The 23,432-nt window shown below is 39.5% G+C and overlaps 1 protein-coding gene across 4 annotated transcripts in view; it reads left to right on the top strand.

Moving 5' to 3' along the window:
- The first annotated feature begins 291 nt into the window (after positions 1-291).
- The window catches only part of TEAD1 (TEA domain transcription factor 1), a 163,968-nt gene continuing 140,827 nt past the window's right edge, over positions 292-23,432 (top strand). For all 4 annotated transcript variants that reach the window (XM_068398139.1, XM_068398137.1, XM_068398138.1 and 1 more), the window contains exon 1: positions 292-404. The gene's annotated coding sequence lies outside the window, so the exon portion shown is untranslated. The remainder of the gene's footprint in view (positions 405-23,432) is intronic.

The following is a 23,432-nucleotide window of genomic DNA, read 5'->3' as shown; positions in this document are numbered from 1 at the left end:
ACGCGCGCACCGATCCTTGGCATTTTTCACATTTTTTTCCACGGGGAAGCAAGAAGTTGGGAGCAGCCCCGGGCTGGCGGCAGAGGCTCGCAGCCCTCAGGAGCGATCCCTCCCCCGGCGGTGCGGGCTGCCGAGCGGCCCGGCCTGCCTCGGAGCTCTGCTCTGTGCGCTGCCCCGAGTTTTGCTTTCCTTCCCCCCTTTTATTTTCCTCTAAAAGATGAAAGAAGGAATGTCCTTTTTCGCTGCTTCTTCTCCTTCTCCAGAGCTGCCGCTGCCGCTGCTGCTGGTTAATTGCACATTCAAGTGGAAAATTTTCGGGAGTCAGCAGAAACATTGTATCCAAAAAAGACAAAGTCGCAGTTACAACAACACCGAGGAGATTGTCCCTGGAAAACTTCCTTTCGGTAGGAACTATAGTTGTGGTTTTTTTTCTCTTATTTATCCGTAACGTTTTAAAGAGATCTATTCTACAGATGTCCCCGGTGCTGATGCGGAGGGCCGGTGGCAGCCTTTGTTCGCAGAAGGAGCGTTTTCAAAGGAAGTACACTTCTAAGGGGGAGGGAAAAAGTTATACAGTACGGCTTTTGTAACCGAATTAAAACAAAGCGGCCCCCTCCAAGCAGCTAAACAGAAACAACGAGGAGAAATACAGCGAGAGGGGGGGAAAGAAATCTCTTTTTACCGAGTAAAAAAGTTTGCACTCCTGCCTCAGCTGAGCATAATCCTAGTCCTGATTTTTCTCCTCTGGAAATCTGTTTTAAGTTGAACGGTGTTACAGTATAAAAATATTTATGAAACAATGAAATACCAGCCACCCATGTTTCTCAGGAGAGTTGTTAACTTATTAGAAACAAGTGCCTGCCTTTGATAGGAAGAAACGAAAAGTGACCTCCAGAAGTGCTGGAAAGTTAGGGAGCAGTTCTGCTCTGTGCTTTCTTGAATGTAAATGGCTCCCAGAATTTTTTAACTGTTCTGTTGTTGAACACCATCTGGGAAAGAAAGGCCAAGACACATCAGATTGTACTGGCATTTTTGAACGTAAAATGGTATATATAAGAAACGTAAGCTGAAATGGCAGGGCCTCGGGAAAAAAAAAAAGTACCTATGCAGCTGTATTCCTGTCTAACAGAAGCATATTTGCTTTCTCTTAGTGCTGATAAAGTTTAGAAACGCAATATTGCCAGTTAGCGGTTTTACAGAGATATCTAAACTCACTAATGGCAAAGTTTGGAGCTGTACGGATAAATTCTGCTTTCTATAGCCGAATGTTCAGTTATTATGCGGTATATCTAGTATGGAAATCTCTGTGGGAATGCCTCTTACAGGAAAATTCATGTAAATAACTAAGTGCTACATGCAATTGAATATGAAAACAGAAATTATTATAATTACATTAGGACTTAATTTAAAATTATGTAGGATTCTTCTTATAACCCTAGATTGGGAATGCATGTCGGTAATGTATGATGTATTCTGTCTCTATAAATAGTTGGGGAATACCATTACAGGGATGTTAGATTGTACTGATGGTAAGATGGTGCTATCAAAAACAACACAGACCTGTATATTAAACTACTTCTGGGGGCGGGAAGGAAGCTTGCATGTCTTTTTTGTATATGTGTGTATATATACTTATAAATATACACACATATGTATACTTTATTTGGGAACAGAAATACAGGAATTAATACGGTGAATGTTCTTAAAATACAAAGTTGAAGGTTTTATATTTGGGTCACATTTTGAACTTGCAAGTTTTTAAAATCAATTTTTTGAAATTATTTTCATTAAGGGAAAACTTTTTTGAGGTGCACTTGTTTTTTTCCCGCCATGGTAAAGCATATCTTTTCATGCTGCACTAATTTTAATTAGGTCATAAGGCATTTTCTATACCAGTAGGGATAATTCTGCATTTTTGTCTGCCACAGGTTTTTATCAGCTGACCAAGCAGAAATTTCGGGTGCAAAGGATTTATTTCAATTTTTCTTCTTAGTAATCTACAAATACTTTTAGAAAGCACTTTATCACTAAACATGTTATGTGTATTTTGAGCATCAATTTTACATACGCTGCTTTGGTGAAGTAAATATTATTAGCCTTTGCACCCAGGAGAGTGTTAACAACAGCTCTTGAGATTCAAATTACAGTTTTATATTCTGTACAGTTTCTTAGTGCTGAGTGGGATGTACATGAGCAGTGAAGCAGAGGAAAAATTTTGATTTGACAGGAGTCTTAGTAAAGGCAGCCTCTGCTTAAAGGAGTTTTAATTAAACAGCTAAAAAAGAACAACAGAAACTTAATTATGAACTGGACCCGCCGTGAGCTTCCAGCTGAGAAATGATAGTGTATTGTGATGTGTGGAGATGTGCGAGCATGTCTGTGACATGTTTGGTATAATTTGTAGCTAGCGTTTTTTTGTTGTTGTTGTTGCTGGACAGTGTAGTGGTTTTGGATATCGTTAAAGTGGTTTTTAGGCTTTGTCCATGCCTGAAAAAGTTAAGCTCAGTTAAGTCACATGCAGGGGAAAAAAAAGATTTCTTCCTTCTTTCTTTTTAAGCTGTGTGGTTCATATTGTAAGCAAACAAGATATACTTCAGGAGGTACAGGGAAATTCTGATGTCTTTCACTTAAGTAAAAGTGAAAGGTAAAAATATGTAATTGTGGATGGTGATGTGGCTGTCAGTTTTCGATCTATAAAGTAGGATGGTTACACTGTTGGAACAATTTCACTAGAAGTAATCTGATTTTATTGGAAGGTGCCTAAGATTGTTTCCAAAACACGAAGATCTTGTGTGCAGTTCTGAATGTGTGTGTTTGTGAGAAGCTTACCTTTAAATGTTACATTTTGAACACATGGTTTCTGACTGTATATACACACACACATCGCTCTTTTGATCTCTTATTTCTTTGTTACATTAGTATTAGTGCTATATCTTTCCAGAGATGGTTTAAAAACTGGCTTTCTGGAGTGATTCCATTTATCTAAGAAGAAAAGGTTTGCTAGATCCAGTCCTTACTCAGGTTAAAGTGACTGGGATGACTCATAGGAATAAATATTCGCTGGATCAAATACTAAGATATTTACAGCATATGCTTTATGTACATGGTTAGTGTGATATTCGATGCCTGAAGAAGGACATGGGTGCTATTCTGTGTCTTTGACTAAAAAGAATATCAGATTGACACATGTACTTTTTCAAATTTTTGTATGGGGCTTGTGTTCTGCTTTGCTTGTAATCTGTCTAAAACTTGCAGGCAAATTTCTGTTAGAAGTTGGTCACTCATTCCATTTGTGCTCTTAATTCACAGCATGTGCAAATATGAGGTGAGGGGTGACTTTTTAAAAATCTGGTCTAAATTCAGCTTAATTCCATTGACTTCATGTGGCCTGTTGCTGTATTATGTTGGCTGTAATGAGGGTGCAAATTGGCCCTTTAAACATGATTTTGATATCCTCAGTTCGTCAGAGGGACCTACTTTTGTTTGAAAGAAATAGTAGTTACTTATTTCTGGGGTTTGAGATGTAATTACTGTTTTGTCATCATGCTGCACTTTGCCATTAGTACTTGCCTCAAGTAGGAGTGTTTTATGTTCCTAAACTACAGTCATTTGCTATTAAAAAAAAATTATGTGAGACTCAACAAAATTTTAGAACCTGCAAGAGGTAAATCATCTCCCTGAAAGAAATGGCTGTTAGAGGTTTTGTGGCAGTTTATGCAAGTACTGTATAATTTAAATTGTATCCCATGATATATGAACAGAGTAATGGCATTATTTATTGTAAAGCCAACTGACTCTAATTCACACCGAAGACACGTTTTTAGAAGAAAAATCTCTACAATAAATTCCCACTTTATGACCATATCTTGCTCTCTGTTCTTGCACAAAACTCCTTTTGACTTTTGCAAGTGGAACAAGGATGGAATAATATTTCCTGGAATAATTTTGTGTTTGGTTTTAATGATTGCTCATTTCCAAAACATAAGAGAGTGAAAAGTTGCAGACTTCAATCCTTTGAGGCACCAACTTCAAATCTGCTCCTCAGATTTGTCACATAAAATTCAACTAGTTTTCTAATTTAATATCCCAAACATCTCTTGTTTTTGAATGAAATCCTAATCCCACTGCAGTCACTGTGAGTTTTGTCTTGTTATTGGTAAAGCCAAACTTTCTCTCTGTGTTGATGCAGATTCAGCAACTTTTATACTATATCAGGTTATTAAAGTTCTGCCAGAATTATATTAATTTTAAAATACAGGGATTGAAGAAGTGGAGGGAAGAGAAAGAAGGCAACGAGTCTGTGTCAAAATCTGGCTCCTAACGACTAATTTGAGATATTCTACACAGGAAGTCTATGAATGTCTCAAAGAGTAACCCGTCATGTGCTACATGCCATTATTTCTTAGGTGAATTTTTGTACCTACATCAAGAATGTGATGAAAATCCTCAGAGTGTGTAAAGGGTTTATAGACGCTTGCCTGCTTGGTGCAGGGCTGTAACCCCATTTCCTAGTCCCTCCAGCTTGTGTCTGGGTTTGTCAGAGGCAGCCCATTTTAGTTTGGCTCCCGTCCAGTCGAAGGTATCACCTACAACTTTTTGTTCTTTGTCTGCTAGTCATTGTTTACTGGAACAACGTGATTACTCCCTCTGCATCCTGTTGTACCTTTCCAAATGGCCTTCTTGGATTTCTAGCTCTTATTAGCTCTTCACTAAACTTCTGAATCAGAGATAGTCTGTGCGGCAGCAGAAGCGTGTGAGCACAAAATACAAGTTTCTTTGCTAGCAGGTCAGAAGGTAGAATGTGAAATCTCAACGTGCTTGGAGGGGGAAGGGGAGGAAAGTTTAGGATTATGTGTAAAACTATTAAAATGCTATTGACTGGGAATCTAAAACAATGACGAGTGCTGTTGTTTTTACAGATACATGAACTGAAAACTGCTGCTAATGATGGGAAATGTTAATTATGTGAGAACATATTGAACTTATATTCTCTGGCATGAACTTTTTTAAATGCATCAACTGTGCTGCCTTTTATGCGCACAGCTTTCTAATTATCATAATTCAGTACAGCTCTGGCTTTTGGAAAGAGTTCAAGTGCAATCTCAACTTAACATGAAAGGAGTTTCTATTTTTTTAAAACTGAGAATATTCAAGAACAATTTGAAAAGATAATCTAAAAATGCTACATACTAAGCTGGGTATAAGTCAGAAAATAAATATGTTCCCATAACTGCCTATCAAAGCAGAACAGATTATTAGAACAGAAAGTTATCTATTTTTCTCATTATGTCTTTCACACTCCTACAGAACACAATTAAAACCATGTTTTCATAACTGAATACCATAGACAGATCTACTATTTATTGATTGACAGTAGTTTTTATTTTGTCAATTTTTGAAATGATTAATTGAGTGGATTACTGTGTTATTAAAAGATTTTTCCCTCAAATAGCATTTAAGTAACAAAGATTTAATTTTCTTAAATAAAGCAAGAAGGCAACGTTCGTGATCTTTTTGGTATTAACTAATTGTGCTTCTGTAACATATTAAAGTCCTATTGTAAATCTCTCTTATCTGTCAGTATTCACACCTTGTCTTCGTGGAGCTTCAGGGGGTTGTAAATACCAGGTCTTTCAAAAGTGTGATTGTTTTGTTTTGTTTTTTAATAAGGGGAAAATAAATTACATTTAACTTGCACTCGAATTATCCTTTCACAGATTTTTTTGTTTGTTTTTGTATGTGATCAAATTGTTAGTTTCTAACCCCCCCCATTTTACCCAGCTTCTAGCTGAAAAAGAATCAGAATTGTTTCTTCATACTTGTTTTTTCCTTTACTACAGTACATGCTACATTTCTAAAATGCAAAGAAAGCCCCAGTGAAACAAAATGACTTCATTTGAGCTGGCACTTAAGAGCAGAATTCACTTCCATAGTGCTGAAATAAAAGAAGCCAAGTGTTTTAAATAGCCACTCCCCTAGGCCAGAGTGTTTTTAGAAAAGCTCATTGTCTAGATTTGAGCTGTAGCAGTATGCCTGCCTCTGTTAAATCTCCTGATCCAGACAGCTCGATTTCTAAAGTTGACATCTGGTTTACTCTTTGTTCACCTGTTTAAAAAAAAAATGCAAATAGGCGAGTGTGCCATTGCCCTAGAGCTCTGCAAAAAAATAAAAATGCTGTTGACAGTTTGTCAAATAGTGCTTCCAGTCTAAGACTGCAGTAGCCTATTGTTATGCCAGCAACAGGCAACAGAAGTTGTGGCACCATATGGCTAGTATATGCTTCAGATAAGCTATCTGTTAATTTAGCTTATCAGTAACGTTTTGATATGCTTCATGTTTGAATCACCAACCAGTATGGCCTTGGGTATTTTTGGTGCCAAATTATTCCTTAACATTATAGACATCACAGTTATTCCCTTGGTGGAATCTCCATTCATTCACCTCATGGTGCCCTGAACAATGGTGCTTATTTTTGGAATTAGCTGGCATGTTTTTTTTACATGGTTGTCTTTCTGTTGGGAGATTATAATTCAGGAATGACATTTTGGTTTTGAGGGGAGAAAATGTCAGAACAGGCTTTGAAAGAAAAGGTAAATTCATAGAGGTTTAGTGGATTAAAGCCTCTGTTATGTGTATCTCAATTAAAAAATGTAGAGTGGAGACATCAATTAATGGGAGAAAGAAAATTTTATTTGTATTTAATCTACCACCACTATGTGTACACACTTCTTGTCCTGAAGCTGGTTTACAGTTTACAATAAAAGGCAAAACTCTGTAAACAGTTTCGTTTTGCACATCCCTGATTTTACATTTATTCTTTCAAAAAAAATGACCTTTAAAAACAGTTTTGCCCCTATATCTGCTGTCAGCTGATCTTTGAAGATTTTTATTTTTTTAGTTCTGCTTTTTCCACAATCGACTGAAAGCCTTGTAGAAGACTTGAGGGAACTTCCATTGAATCTTCATCTTCCCCCCCCTCCCCAGCCTTTCTTTGGCCATAATTATTTTGTTGCAGGAAAAGTCTCAAACCATAAATACAGTCTTCCCTTCAATGCTGCAGTGATGTCCTTAGGGTTGTATGTGTCTGCCTTGCTCTCTGACCTTGCAGCACATTCCTCTGTGTCTTCTGCCCTACAGGCTCTGTCTGGCTGATCCTTACAGGGCACTGCATCTGTCTGGGGTTGCCCGGACCCTCCTCGTTCCTTGGGTATGCACTTACTCGCTCTTGGGCAGCGCTTGACTGGGCCCTCCTTCCTTTGGATTGTGGTGGCTTTTTGTTTCCTTCCTTTTGCTATCTGTATTGCCAGGTCCTCCTTATCCTGTCTCTTCCGCCGCTGCTCACAGACGCGGTCTCACTGTTGGGTCTCTTTGCCTGTCCTAGTCGCCACGCTGCTTCCACTCCTTTGCCCTGGCTATTGGAAAGAAAGGAACACTTGTGCTTGTACAGTGCCTTTCATGTCCAGGATCCTTAATGACCAATAAAAGGACCGGATTCTCTCTCAAAGTAGTTTATAGTCATCTTCTAAATCTGTTTGCTGACACCACTTTTTTAGTAATGAAAGGAGGTCAAAGAGAAGAAAATTTTTCTCCTGTCCCTTTGGAGCAGAGTAATATGATGTTTCGGAACAGCGGCTGTTCTTTAATGCCTCACTGAAGTCCACCCAGATGAAGTGTATGGAAAAATGCAGGAGCTGGCAGAGCACCTAGAGGCCAACCAGGTGGGCAGTGAAGTGAGAGGTGATGCTCCTACCTCACCGCTGTGCCCAGGTCAACATGGGCACCTGCAGAAAATGAGAAATGTTTCCTGCCCTTGGCTTGCCATCTGAGGCTGCTAACAGAGGCTTTTAGTTTCTCTGCAGGGACAGGAAATGCTAGTGTCTGTCTGTCCTGGTTTTGCTGGGATAAAATTTATAGAATCAATTTTCTGTTACATTTTCAGTTTGTGGCTAGCTGTGGTATGGTGATCAAGGCCATTAGCAGTGAAAGCCAGGGCAGCTGACCAGGCTGGCCCACAGGTGTATTCTATATCATTAATGTCATGTTCACTATAAATGGGAAAGCTTGCTGGGGATGGGGGAGGTCTTTGCTCTCCTTTCCCTCTTTCTTCTCAACAGCTACTATCCCAGGAGGGAATTGCCACCACTCTATGGGCTGAGTATAACTTTGTGTATTTTGTATTAGTATTGATATTGGTTTTCTTATTTTATTAAATCTGTTTAAATTTTAACCCACAAGTCTCCCTCCTTTTCCCAATTTCCTTTCTCGGTTGGAGAGGGGAGATTGGATGATAGAACAACTGGTTATTGTTTAGCCCTGGGTGTGGGCTAAATGGAGACACTGTCCACTTAGAGCTGGTTTGGGGATCACCTCAAATTTTAAACCTGTTTTAAACTCAGATTTAGAGTTTAGGTCCACAGTGTGACTCAGATGCAGTTGGACGATAGTAGCATTTTTTTTGTCTTCTGGCTTATGGCAGATGAGACCTGTGATCTCTCATTCTCAGGTGGTTGTGGGGAAGGTAAGAGAAGAGGTGGGGAAAGGAGAGGTATTGAGAATTGTGAGTTCTTTGTGAGGCATGTGTGCATCTTCCACATAAATAATTTCTAAGTTCTTAACTGTGAGAGGCAATTTTCAGTCCACTAATTTATCTAGTTATCACCCTTAATGAGTATGGAAGTCTTTGCACTGGTGAGACCATTAAAACATAACAAATCTATGTTTATTTAGTACAATAAGATGCATCTGTCATATGGTTTGGGTTGTTTGTTTTGTTTTTTTTTTTTTTCTTGGTTAAACTTCAGAGCCTGTGGAGTTCTAGTTGATTTGGTATCTGCTTGACTTGGCTTTACTGATGTTTCATTGGTTCAGGTCATTGTTTTGTGATAGGAAATCCATAGCTCCAAATAAATGTGCATTTTGCTGTTTAAATTGACTATTATTTATGCATAGTAATTTCTTGCTCTATTTCTTGGCATGTTCACTCTATGCTTACTGACCAGTTGTAGATAAGCAATTGAAGGGGCATATCTGAAAGACAATTTTAAAACATAGAGCTTCCTATACCAATTCAGTTTAGCTTCTAGCATTAGTAAAATTTTTTGTTGGTGAAATGATGACCCATAAATAACTTTATCTTCTAAAATATCTAAAAACAATGCAAAAGTCCAAAGGGTGGTAACATTATCATAGTTCTTGGTTGCTTGGAAAATTAACTAATATTCTGGTGCCTGAGATATTGGAAACAAATTTAAGAACCCTTTTTTTTTTTAGGTAGCAGGCTGCTTTTAATGGTTCTTCTGTATTAAGGAAAGTACAGTATTGTAGGTTATTTATTTCTGGGCATGCAGTACAGGGTGAAGAGCCTGCAATTCAGCTAGCGATGCCTCTGTGCCCTGAGGTAAACTCTATTTCACAAAGGGAATTTTGATTATGGTCTACTGCTCTGTAGCATAGTGGAGGCTTCAAGAGGCAAGTGGTAAATGCTACCAAAGAAAAGCTGGATTGGAGCCACTGACGTCATCTAAGTAAATCTGCTGTAGGACTATAGCCATAAAATGACTGCCAGCCACTGAGCGCACTTTGGCCTTTTCTTGTCAACTGTTTTAACTGCTGGTTTTTTTTTTTTTCCTCCAAGCAACATGCATTTTGTTTTCTTTTTTTTTTGTGCTAGTAGTGCACATGGTGAAATATAGAAATGCTAACATCCCCCTCCCTCCCCGTAACGCCATACATAGCGTGTGAGTAGCTGCAGCTTGCAGTTCAAAAATTAAAAAGTAAACCAGTACTTTTCCATACATGAGCCTCGCAGAATTAAGCTTCTATCTCAAGCTATTTTTTAGGTGCAAGAGCCTGGCAGTTCAAGTTACAGCATACCGATGAGATCTGTCTTGTGGGCAAAAAGTGTTTTGATGCACTGGAGAGTATGCTTGCCTCTGGTAGAACTAAATGTGTAAAAATGGCTGGTTGTGAATTCTGAATTAACACAAAATGCATGTGTTTGTGAGCGCTTGGGATCCAGTGTTAGTCATTGCTTTAAGATTGACCTCTGCAGCTCCAGTCCCCCCTGAAACAAAACTTTCCTGTTGTTTCAAACACCCAAACGTAGTTACCAGCCAATCTTTTGATGCTGCTTTTTATACACAGTTAAAGAAACCATGTGCATTGATAATAGTAGCTCTAGGATTCATTGATTAATATGTAGCAGTAGATACATGTGTACCTAAGGTTATATCTAAATATGCAATTGTTATCCCACCTGTCCTCCACTTGAAGCTCAGCTGTATCAGGATTGCAACAAAAGTACTCAGGTTTTGAATTAATATTCACCATTCTCTTGAAATGAATTTCCAGGAAGTGTAACATACTATTTTTTTTAAAACTGAGTGCACTGTAAAATACATTTATAATTTCTAGCCAGTATGTCCCATGACAATATTTATTTGATTTGTGTACTTTTTTCCTTTAAAATAAAAATTAAGCATCACTGTTTTTGAAGTTTGAGTCTTATGATCAGAAATATATTAAAACCAGTATCTTATCCATGAATCATTAGATGAGTCAGTTCCTGAAACCACTACAAGCCTCACAGTTCTTGGCTACAACTGAAAGCAGGAAATCCAGGCTTCAATAACTTCCTTTCCCAGTACTGGCTATAGCAGTGTTAGTGGTTAGTATATGCTGCTTTTGTAAGCAATAGGAAGATGTATGTCTGAGGAACAAAGGCACTCAAGTCAATTTGCTGAAACTGTTTATAATTTGTGGTCTTGATTTGAATGTCAGGATATATTGGCATATACTACATTCTGTGCTGCAGTACATTTTCCAGCAGTGATATTCAGAATATGAAATAGAGGGAACACATTATGGCACAATTCTTGGACAAAATCCATCTAATCAGTTTACCAGAAAACAGGAAGATATTTTAGTGATATCATCTAACTCCTGAAGAGTAATGGGAATGAGAACTGAACACATAGGAGTAAATTTTAAATGTTTATTTAGCAGTTACTTTGTTTTATGCTTGTGCAACAAACTATTTTTATTCTGTTTCAGTGCTCCAAAAGGGCTTGAAAAAAACCCAACCCAAACTTGGAACTTGTAAAATAAAAACACATGATTTGTTTTTCAGTCTTCTTTTTTTGTAGTGAAAACTGTTTGCCTCCTCATAATCAAGGACACATTGATTGTCTCTATGTCATTGGAGCATTGTTGGCTGCAGAATCTGTCTCTTTACATGTGGAGTGCCTGTACACTGCGACATATGTGCAAGAGGATGCACTATTTACCTTTTTGAGCTACCTGGGCCAGATACAGGTTTGGTACAATGTTGATCTTAATGTGTTTACACCTGGAAAGTATTCAACCCTTTATGTTTTTCTTAAATATTATGAAAGATGGTTTGGTATCTTGTACTTATTATTTGGCTAATTTGACTCTCTCATTAATTAGCAGCACATAAAAGCCAAACCTACCTTCTTTAATTATTCTTTTTGTTCTTCCCTCCAAAAAATCATTTGTTCATAACAAACTGGGAAGAACACAAGTATTGAGAGCAGTAAATTAGTGAGACACTGCATTAAAAAGCTACTTCTGACAGCATTGGTTACACCGTATATGCAGTATTGATTAAAAACAAATACAGAGCTCTTCATTTAAACAAGCAGAATGGCTATAGCACATTAGGCAACAACATCTTTTGTATTAGATAATATGTGAAATTGCTTTAATAAAGCAAGCTACAAGTTGGATTCTTTCTTAGCTGGTGCAGTTCTGTGTTGGTAAATTGACTTCAGTGTAACTAATGGGCACTTACAGAGTGTTGGAGCCAAATGGCTGTTAGCCCATACTGGTGTCCAGTGTGGTGCTGCTTGCGTCTTGTGTTTGTCAGGCAGTACGGAGGAGGACTGGGCTGGGGAAAAAGGAGGGAATGCAGACCACCTTGAAGGCAGCTGAGCACTGAGATCCTTTTCATATGGAGACTCCTATCCATAAGAGACTTTTCCACCTCCTCCCTCTTTCTGTGCAACTCTATGCTCATGGGAAAGACTGGGAGAAGGTCAATCCCTTGCTCGGACAGTGACATTGGAGCCTTTGAGGGACTGTTTTGAGTTATGGGTGAGGTTGCCCTTGAGGAGAGAGAAAGAGACTCTTCTCTCCTGGTTGACAGGTTTGTGTCAGCACAGTTTCCATGGGCACTTTTCCGATGGCCCATGCCAACTGCTCTTTTTTCCCCACAGTAGGGCTGGTAGCATCCATCCAGGGACAGGCCACTGGATGTGTTTTGTCATAATGGAGCTGTGCCTGAGGTGGGTCACTGTGACTTTTGGTGCGGCAGCGAGCACCCAAGCAAGCTGCTTTGTCGATTGGGGGTGGGGTGGTGCGTCAGGATTTCTCTTAGAATATTTAATGGGATGCTATTGAGCCATGAAGGTGCAGAGAGCATTTAAAAAAATGTAAACAGAGTAACTGGTCCATAGCTGCAATTCTCATAGCACCAACTCTTCTGTTACGGGAAGTTTGTAGAGATCTGTTTTTCATGCTAAACTTCCCCAAGTACCTGCTGCTCTGCTTCTGGAGGCAAGTCTACATCAGGCTAGGGAGCTCAGCACAGAGCCATGTCCCAGGCAAGCTGAGATTGTGGCATTGAGCTTGTGCAGTGCAGAGCATCATGTGAGCAGAGTGGCTTGGGCTTAGCGTGGTGTAGCTATATAAACAGCTAGGCTGTTCTGGAGGCAAGCTGGCTCATCTCACCCTTCCTTCTCTGTCATGTTTTAAGAAAAAGGGGCAGCCTTTGAAAGCAGGGCTAGATGCCTGCATCCAGGAAGGAGGCTCCCGGGGAGGCATGCATCATTGCTTCCTTTCTCTTGGCTAGTTTAAGTGGTGCTTTCTGCACAGATGCTCTGCTGGAGCACCATCTGTTTGTGTGCACAGGAGCAGAAGCCTCGCTCAGGTGTGTCTGTCCTCTCTGCTGTGGGGAGCCAGATGCTGATGCTTTAGGGATTGCAGTGTTCAGCATCACACCACCTATTGTGGATTTAACTTACTGCATTGTAATTAACTTCTTGTAATAACAATAATTACAATAATTAACTTACTGAAATAACAAGGATGTTCTTCATGCTGCTTCTGCATGCTGCTTTTGGGACAGAAATCTTTCTTCTTTCTTGTTTTCTGTTTAAGGAAAATTTAAGCACTTCAGCAGCAGAGAATAGCAGTGAATTTTCACAGGATCAAAGCATATGTAAAAGGCATTATTATTGTTTGTGACCATATGAAGTGCAATTTTCTATTAATTAATGTTAAACAACTGATTGTTTAAGAACAAAGAAAAAACCTTCAAGTGGAATAAGCATCTGAAAGTTTACAAGCAGGTTATAGTTGTGCTTGATTTCATTTATTTCACTTGCAAAGAAATGTAAATGATTTACTATTGTTTTCCTAGTTGGACGGTCCTAAATATGGGAATTGTAATGCATGAGATCTCGAGATACATTTAATCAAGTTCATATACTTTAAATGTGTATGAATTGAACATCTTTGTGTTCCTGTTGATCAGAGAGATGTCCTTTTGCTCTAATGTGGATTTTGGTTTGGGATTAGAGGCCTGAGGCTTTGAATTGCTTGCTGTCTGTAGACCAAGTCATCAGTGGCTAGTGATTGATTCATTAATTAAAATCAATTTAAATGGATCTGTAAGCCTCATGTAACAGATTATCTTATTAACAGCATGAGAAAGGCACTGTGATCTGCATGGAATGTGTCGCTTGACAAAATATAGCACAATTTTTATGGGAGAATTTCATGAATTGCTGTTGCTGTGTCTATGCAAATGAAAGAGCCTTGCTTAAATCCTACATTAAACAGACTCTTCCTGTTGAACATGTTGGGTTTTTTTTTTTGTGAGCCTCCTCCAAAAGACTTGACTTTTATCTTAATGTGTGTGCGTATGCATGTGTGTGTGTTTGTGTACAGATTCATGGTCACAGAGACATGTTAAGTATTGTTGAGCTTCTGATATATTCTGATGTTGGAGGTTCTTACGTTTTCTGCAACAACTTCCTCACCCCGTTTAAAAATATCCACAACAAGACAAATAATTTTCTAAATTACTGAAAACAAAATGACAGAAAGAACATCTAATGCTGTTTAATCCACGCTCGGCCTGCTCAGCAGTACTGTCTGGAGGAGACACTTTGGACAGCTGGAGGGGCCACGCGGGCAGAGGGGAATTCTGGCAGAAGTGAAAGTTTTGAAGAGATGGCAATAAAAACTTTCCTGGCTGGGAGACAGGAGGCTCGTCTGTCCTCTTTGCATTCGTTTTGTAACCTCTTTTTACTTCAAGATGTGTAGCAAGTCATTCCAGGCACCTATATATATATATATATATATATATTATTATGGTCTGTGATTAGGCCTCAAGAATATCTAAGCCAAGGTGTCAGCAAAATCAATGGGCATTTTGAATTTAGTTTCAAACAGAGCAGGGTTGTTGTGTCCAGATCATAGCCTTGCCCACAACTTTTTAGTAGTGTCAATAATGTGTGTATCCTCCAATCTGATTTGTAACCCAGGCTTCTACAGGAAAGGAGATTTTTAAATTGTAGCATCACTTCACCTAGAAGAAATCTTCCCTAGTTCATGCTCTCTGTGCATTTGTGATTAGGGAGCAAACAACTAAATTATGAGATCCCTTTTAAATTACAATGAAGCTAGTTTCACTTCATGTTTCCTCTGCTGTATCGTAGAAATGGCAGAAACTATGAAAAGAGGCAGTCATACATTGTTGATATCAACTGAAAAATTTTAATGAACTTCTTAAAAAAAAAAAAACACAAAACAAAACCACTACCATCATATAGCTCTGCATTGCCTCAGAGACATCATCCATTCAACGTGTAGGTAATTCTTCAAAGCAAAGTGTTGTTGATGAGTTTTGTTTGTTAGATAATCTTGCTGTCATTGGCAGTATAGGTTACAGATCTTCACCCAAAAAAGGTTTGAAACTGGATTCACATGGTAAACCCAATTGTAACTGGGTTTTGGTGAAATTAAATGAGTTGCCTGAGATGTGTGGAGTTTTCCATGGTAGAAAACTGTTTCATTGCTTGTGGAAAATTGAACAAGCTGTTTGGGAGAGGTGATATTTTAAAATAAGTGTAATACCTTACTCATTTGAGTTGCAAGAAAGCTTGGTGGTGACTTCCAGTTTACTCCATTGTTATCTCTTGATATTCTTCAGGTTTTGACTTTGGAGGATGGGTGATTCACCTCACCATGCATGTGGGCATGTTGCCAGCCCACTGCCTACTAATGGCTCCAGTAAGAAATTTGGAGGACGACTCGGAAGTGCACAAGGACAGCGCAAACTACCAAAACAGCAGCTCTTGGGGCTCCTCAGTGCACACATACACCTTCCAAAAAGCCCATGCTGCCTGCCACACCAGTCCCTTTCCTTCTCTGAGTTTGCAGCTGGTGCAGATGTGTTAGTGTGGAGGTTTGTGGCTGTGTCCTGCTGGGTCACTTGAGCCTGGGAACTTGGAAGCTAGCATTGAAATCCTGGGCGTGACAAGTTATTTCATGCTGGACGCAGCCCTTGAATCCAGGGAGAAAGTCTTCTTGCCCTGACTTACATTAGCTCTTACAATAGTGTGCCAATTTGAAATTAGAGTAGTCATGCAATAATTATTTATTTTGTGAATGCTTCGGTTTGGAAAGGAGTAAGGAGACTCTTGAACTTAGCAGAAATGTGCTGAGCGGTGACATTTTATTAAAACCGAGAGAAACGAGTAAGGCCGGACATAAGTGGGATGTAGCCCCCTCAAAGAGGCAGACTTGCAGAGAGGTAACTACCAGGCAGAAGGCATAGGCCATGACTGCTAACCCTCTCTTCTAGTACTGAATAGTGTATGGGAGTGTAGTCCTTTCCTTCAGCTGCTTCACCTGACACATCCAGTTCCTCAGTTGTAGAACCACAATTTCAATTAATTGGCTTGCTTTAGTTGAATTTCTACCATAGGGTTCTGGCTAAAAGGAAAAGGACATTGCTGGTGAATAGCTTTTAAATAGCATACTGCATAACCCTGCCATTATGACTTCAGGGAATATTTTCCATTCCGCGTTTGTCTATAACGTGAATCTTAGTAACATTTGTCTTGTATTAAGGCTGCAAAGTTTTTTGTATGTATGTTGCAAACCTTGTGAAATGTTTTTTATTCTTGCAAATTATAAATAGTTCAGTTGGCTCAACTATCCCTTTTGTAAGCACATGATTTCTTTATAATAAGACATAGTTATGGGGCAGTGTTGTACGAAATGCAATTGAATTGTACGGTAATAAAATTTCCATGGTGTTCTATGAAGGTCAGTGGTATGCAATTAATTGCTGGACTGATGATGGGTGCTGGGTAGGAAGTGTTGCTGCCCTAGACGCTAAATATAGTAATTAAGCTCAGGGGTTAGTATTAAAAGCATGGAAAATACATGACTCCATCATTAACACAGAATTTGTGCTGATATTGGTTTTAGCAATACTACAGTAGATGTAGGTTCATGGCTTAATATTACGCTTGCAATTTAGAGTTTATGTCTTCAAGGAAAGTGTCTATTCTGAAGCTTGGAGGATGGAGTCCAAATTAATAGGACTGTGTACTTAATTTGTTGCGAAATTTTTGGTGCTTGGTGAGCCAGTCTTACTAAAGAAAGTTTGTAGTTCTTTGTATATTCAGAGGAGAAAGCTGTGTGCCTTTGAAGGCTTCCAGAGGGAGATCCTGGCCATCCACCTTCTGTGCCTAAATTGAGGTGGATGGCAGCTCCCTTGTCTGAATAGGGAAAAGTAAGGGTTTACTTGGGTTGGGGGTAAAGCTGCCATTAGATATGGAAATTCAGGTGTGGATTTGAGCATCTCACTCTTTTGAATGCCTAGGTTATCTCTGCCTGTTTTATACTGTAGCTGCCCTTTCCTGGCCTTACGGAAGTATCACTGGGAAAGAAGGGAAAGTTTTGCAGAATAAGGAAGAATGTGTGTTTGAAAGGTGCCTGATTTATCTGCACCTGCAAACTCTTTGATTTTTAAGGCTCAGCAAAATATTTGTTTTATTTAAGGGTATTTAGAAAAAATGTAATAAACAGTCAAAATGTTAATGTTTATTTTTCCCCTTTTTACAATGCAGTCCTGTGAATGCAGCCTGCCAGATCCCATTGTATTCTGCTGCCGTGCCATGAGGCTGAGTTGGACAACTGGAGAGCATTTAAAATATACTGTGTGGTGGATTCCGGTGTGTGAAGCTCTCATAGTGCACTTGTTACAGTGTGATGCAAACAAGGCATAATTGTGAGGAGCACAGACTGAATATTCTACTGGAATAGGCCAGATTGAACACAAAATGTCATAACTGTGAAGATGGGGGGGAAATCTTGGCTCCAAATAAGTCAAAGTCATAAATAAATGAAGCCTTCTCCACTTACATTTCCACCTGTGTTCAGAAAAGAGTCTTTTAGAGCAGCCTTCACTCACTGGCAAGTAGAGTAAAGAAATTAAGGAAAATTCAGATTGATACTTGTCAGTTCAGTGTCTCTCCCCAATTTTAATCAAGTAGATTTACCCTCTTTAGACAAACTGCCGAAGATTATAATTGCTCTTGTTTCTCCCCTGATTTTAAATGTGCACATTTTCTGGGAGGATCAGTTGGTATTAATATAAAAAGGCCCGTTCGCCTTGGCTTAGTACATCTTCGTAAAAGCCATGACTTGGAAACAGAGGAATGGTCCCTCATGGAATGCTGCTGCTGTTGAAGGCATTGAAACGTGTTGTGAATCCCTGTGGCTAAGTGCTGTGGGAAATAATTAATGTTTCAACATGGGGTGCAGAAGTGTTTACAGATACTTCAGTGAAACAAAAACGTTTAAAGTGATGTTTTAGAGGATTTACCATTCCTCTTGTGGGCTAAACTTCAGTACATAAAATTGCTGTAGATTCAAAATAAATAGAAAGCTTAAAAATATTTTGCAACATATAAATATAGCATATACCAGTTCTTTCCAACGCATGTTTAAAGTTATTGGCTTAGGGCTCTTATACTCTGGTGCTTTTAACACGCCTGGGGATTTTTTTACTGCTTCTGGGAAGAAAGGTGCTCATCTGATTAAGGCACAAGTCAGGGGGCAGAGATTTGCATTTGGTTTCTGGGGCAGAGTTGAGTGAGAAAGCTGGCAGAAGTGTTCATTGCTCAGATTACTAGTGTGGGGGCAGCTGGGGGAAAATCGGAGAAAAATCCATTCCATTGCATTGGATGTGTGAGTTAGTATTTGCAAAGTCCTTTTATATACCTGTGTGGAAAGCACTGTCAGTATAAGTGCTTTGATTGTCTCAGAGATAGAGATTTCCCTACTTCTTTGCTTTACACAATTTTCCGTAATTGGCTTGGAGTAGTGAGATTGAGTGTAATTAAGTCTCATAATTAATTAATATGAGAAAGCCTACGCAAAAGCAGAATAAGTATTTCAGATTTCATGATTTGTTCCCTTCTTTAAAATTGGAGTAATAATACCTTGTTATTTAATGCTGTAAGCAATAATTGGGTAATAGTTATAAAGTGTTTTATTATGAAAATGTATGTAAAGAACCATTTTTAAGCGGTGCAACTGATGCATAGGTCTGAGTCCTTGCAGAAAAGCTGATTCTTCTCTGAAGTAACATGCTGAAACTGGTGTATCCCAGGACTAGAAGAAATAACACGTCAGTATTTAAGGCTGCTCACAGAATGATCACAGCTCTTTGAAATATTCTTGCTGAGGACTTGTCTTTTTTTTCCTTTTTAATTTAAATAACAGTTAAAAAAATCCTTACTTAGAGGTGTAATAAGTGATTTAGACTTCCCGCTACACAGGCAGTCACCAAGTAGGCAAAACAATCATATGCATAATTTAGGACATAAATCTCTGCGCATGTTTGATGATGAACTGTTAATAGACTGCTTTCATCGTGTGCAGCAATTCCAGATCCATGAGGATAAGGCAAGTGACAGGACACCCTGGATCCCTTCCTGAGAATGACCCGTCAGCAGCATTTCTTTCTTCTTTTGCGTTTGTAAAATTGAGTACAGGTATCGACCTGGGCATTCACTCCACTGATTAGACACTGACTGTAAACCAAGGGCTGCCTGTGAATGTCTGTCCAGCAGCCTGTGTGGAGGAAGCATCACCTGCACTGCCTGTTTGGCAGATGTGTCCACAGGTGAACAAAATGAGGAATAAGTCAAAACCAGCTGCCCTGATGGCACTGAGGACAGCAAGCCAAGGTCAGTAGGTCTCTGCTGGCTGGTGCATTTCTGGGAATAATGCTTGGACCAGGGATGGGCCATCAAAAAGCTCATTCTGATTGCTCCCTGGAAAGGTATGGGAAACCATGAAACTTGGCCAGAAGGGTCAGAGCTGAAGCTTTTCAGTGAAACCACAAATGATATGGCTGCTGAGCCAAGCAAAGGCAAGCAGTTCAAAGCTGTGCCCAGACCATACTTTTATCAGCTCTTTGGCTTTACTGTACCAGCTCTGCAAAACTGAAGAAGTGGCAGGGAACAACCCCGGAGGAGGAAGGATAAACCTTAAGTAATTAGCCTTCCAACTGCAGAGCAAACAGTATTTGTGCCTGGCAGGAGGCCAGGCCATCAATACTGTGGGTGAGGATCTGGTGAATGAAGCTTCCTTGCAAGTGGTCTATGACAGCCTTGCCTGAGTGGCTCTTGGAGGTGTTCCCTGACGGATCACTCATGGGACTGGTGAGGCAGCGGTGAAGCGGTTCACTTTGTAACTCCCAGCACTCTGGTAGTATCCTGAGTTAAGTGAGGTAGCAAGACATTTGCCTGTTGTTAACCTCAGAAAGAAACCTCCAGAACTGACTTACTATGGGGAATATAGGAAGGGTATTTTGGAATATGCATACAGTAGATGTAGCACTACCAATATTTAACTGGTATAAATAAGTTTTGGAAATGCATAATCTTGTATGATAAGGTTTGGCAGAGAAATGCAGTATTCTCTTTTATTGTTAGCTACATCCTTTTCCTGTGAGAGCTTATGAGAATGTTTTCATTCTTGACATGTTTCCTCTCCTCACCTCTAGTTCATCTGCCAATCTGACCCTCCCAAGGAAAGTAAGCTGGCTCTGATCATCAAATAGACGAGAGGAGTGTCATCAGGAAAAGCGCAGGCAAATCTAAGGTCTGACCCTTTCTGTAGAACTGGGTTTGACTCTGTGTGATGCAGAAGGTGAGAGTCAAAGGCCGTCTGTGTATCTCTGCACCACTGTAACAGACATCCGATAAATACAGTGTCCCTTTTGTAAACTTCTTAAGAGAACTTCAGAGCGAACTGTTGTTTATAATGAAGCAGCGGCAGCTGCTGCATAGCTAAATCTGCAATTGAATTGCCATAGTATATGAGCCTCTTTCTGTGTCCCTCATAAAATTGCCCTGAAAGAAAGTCATATTTATCTCAAAAGTGGCAGGCTTGGCAGGATGCCCTGGTAACTTCTTTTTTCTAGCAAACCTGACGTGAAACTAGCTCACCCTAGCTCTGCTAGATTTGAGTTCACCTAACCTCCTTTTGAGAGAGGCAGAAAGAAAGAAGAGGTGGGGAGAGAGGATTACATATAGTTTTTTTATATTTCCCTGGCAGATTTCCACTACCCCACATGAAAGATCTTTATAAAATCACAGTGAAGTTTGAAATGTATTTAATAATTAAATTAAGATTGTTCCTATTCAGTTTTGGCTTTGCTGAGTTTAATGCAGGAGTCAAATAACTACTGGAGACATAAGAAAAACAAATGCTTGGCACTTTTCCCTACAAGGCTGAATGTGAGTCAGTATCTAAGAAGGCTTCTCAATGGAAAATGAGAAAATAATCTTAATAAAAAATTCAAATTATTCAGATGAGCTGCTTGTAAATTACACACATAAATATAGTAGCTGCCACAATGAGAAACTTCTCCTAACACTTTTTGGCAGACATTAACTTGAAAATAAAGACTGAGAGATAATTACTATTATTATTTGTATTACTACTACTACTGTCATTTTGGTTTGTGCTGCATTAGCATTAAGAGGCCCAAATAAGCATCCAAAATCCACTGTTCCAGACTCTGCTCTACTGTAATGACATATTCCCAGCTCAAGAAAACTTAGTTTTTAAATGCACAAGACCAGGCACAAGATAGGGTCTCAGTCAAGGGAAGTTAGGAGTCTTGCTCAAGCCCCACAGGAACTTGTGGCAAGACCAGGGTTTAATCCTGATCTGCTAAATTCCAGCCCAGCCTTCTAATCAAAAGCTGCATCCCTCCTGTAAGCCTTTTGAATTCCTCTAACGGGATGATGATTTACATTTCTGCAATATCAAGATAAGGTATTGATATCTTCTTAGAAAGGTTATACTGGACTCTAATTAAATAGATCTTCAGGAGGAAGTCAGGGGATGTCAGGATGCTTCATGATTTTTTTTCTTTTGTCCCCTCCCCCCCCCCCTTTTTTTTAATAACATCCACTGGTTTAATTTTTATTTCCTTTTCTGAGAGACTGCACCTCCCTTTCACAGCTTGTCACGCATCGTGGAGTGTGGAGGTGCAGCATCCAGAACCAAAAGAGGAAATGTGCTGATTTTGGCAGTTGACCAAAATGACCTCATTTCTTTGCTATTGGAAGTTTGTGCACTTTTCTGGCAGGCAGCACAGTCAAAAATATGATTGCCTAGTTCATAGCATGTCTTCATTGAAGAAAATGCTTGCCAGATACTTAAATGCTTTATTCAAATGCCTTCTAGTAGCAGAACATACCTGATAGGCGTTGGCAGGTGGACAGCCCGGTTAAAGGGAGGAAGAATGGGAGGACTGGATTTAGAGGGCAGAGGAAATTGGACAAACTTTCCATGCTTTGTGGATGAAGTCTGGTGCTTTTAGGGCTCTGCAGGTGCATGTGAGAGAGGAGCAGCATAATGTGTGACCTTGCACCTGGGGCTTGAGTGCCATCTCTGCTCTTGCAAGGTTTCGGAAATGTTCCCTGCCTCCCCATGGTGCATGGTCTGCCGTCCCAGCAGCTGGGCTGCTGGTGAGCCATGACCTAACACAAAACTCTGCGAGGAATTGTCTTTCATCGGATAACTACTGCTTCCCTCTCCCCAAAGCAAGGCTGAGACCATGGAAACTTCTGGTGAGTGATGCAGGTATATCACTAAATGAGATTATGGTAGGGATGTGCTTTGGCTTTGGCTTGCCCAGAGGCTCTGGTGGGAATGAAACTTGCCAGTGCAAAAGGACACAGCAGCTCGATAGACTGATTTAAAGCTGGCCTGCAAGAAAAATGGGAATTATTCAGAACTGACATTGAAGAGTCAGGTGAAAATTAAGTCTTTGCTTCCTAAGTTAAAAAAATCCTGAAAGTGGTTAATTATTCCTTTTCTCCAGGAAGAGAAAGTAATAAAAATCTGCATGGAAAAATAGCTATCTAGATTTGAATGTTGATTATGTGATTGTATCAGAGGTACAGCTGTACGTGTATGTTGTAGTCTCCTAGAAATATGTAATCTTCCCAGAAGAACCTGACTGCAAATCACAGAAATCTTCTTTTACTGCTTTCCACCCCTCTTGAAAATGTTTTGGGTGTGTCTTGTGCATCGGAAGGGGGTGAGATTGTTGTTTGAAGGTTTGGCCTTGGAGAACGTAAGGGCCACTGAAATAGTTTGGCAAAGGACTTGAGCAACAGCAAACGGCCTATTTGCCTTCACCAGGTTAATTGTGCAAGAGCTTTCTTTTGCGCAGCATGATTGATTCTCTTTTTTTTGATTTATTTTGTGAGGATACAACTTTTGGCAACCCACTAACTATTTTGATTACTTTTGGAGACTGAAAATAAAGTGACAAAAGCAAATCTGCTGCAAACCTGCAGATATATTGATGGACTATTATCTTGCAAGGAGCTCTTTATGCGTAGACTCCCAGAATCTACTTGAAATACTTGAGAACTGCTGCATCACATTGAACAAGTAGTCTATAATTAAATTATATCAGACTCTTCCTAGTAAAGACACGGTGATAAGACATTGCTGCTTTTGGGACATGAAACAGCTTTATCATGATATTTATTCCTCTGTAGATGCAAAGCTTTGAATTCCAGTAATAATTCCTAAAGGTTGGTTAGATTAGATGTTAGCTGTTTGTACCATTTTAGGTGTAACTAGATAATAACCTCAGGTAGGGACTCAGACATTTGAACTAACAAACAAAAAATCCCTGCTCAAAGCTGCTTTCAGGTTAACTGGGAGTGACCATGGATCTGTAAATTATACAGAAGCACCTTATTGAAATAAGTAATTTATCATATTGCATGCACCATATGACATAGCTATGCAATGTTTTTAAAAGACAAAAATCAGATTATCTTTGACTG

Source organism: Nyctibius grandis, chromosome 4, assembly GCF_013368605.1.
Source record: "Nyctibius grandis isolate bNycGra1 chromosome 4, bNycGra1.pri, whole genome shotgun sequence".
NCBI classification, from domain to species: Eukaryota; Metazoa; Chordata; class Aves; order Nyctibiiformes; family Nyctibiidae; genus Nyctibius; species Nyctibius grandis.
Note: the sequence above shows the minus strand (reverse complement) of the source record. Positions and strands in the feature narration are given on the sequence as shown.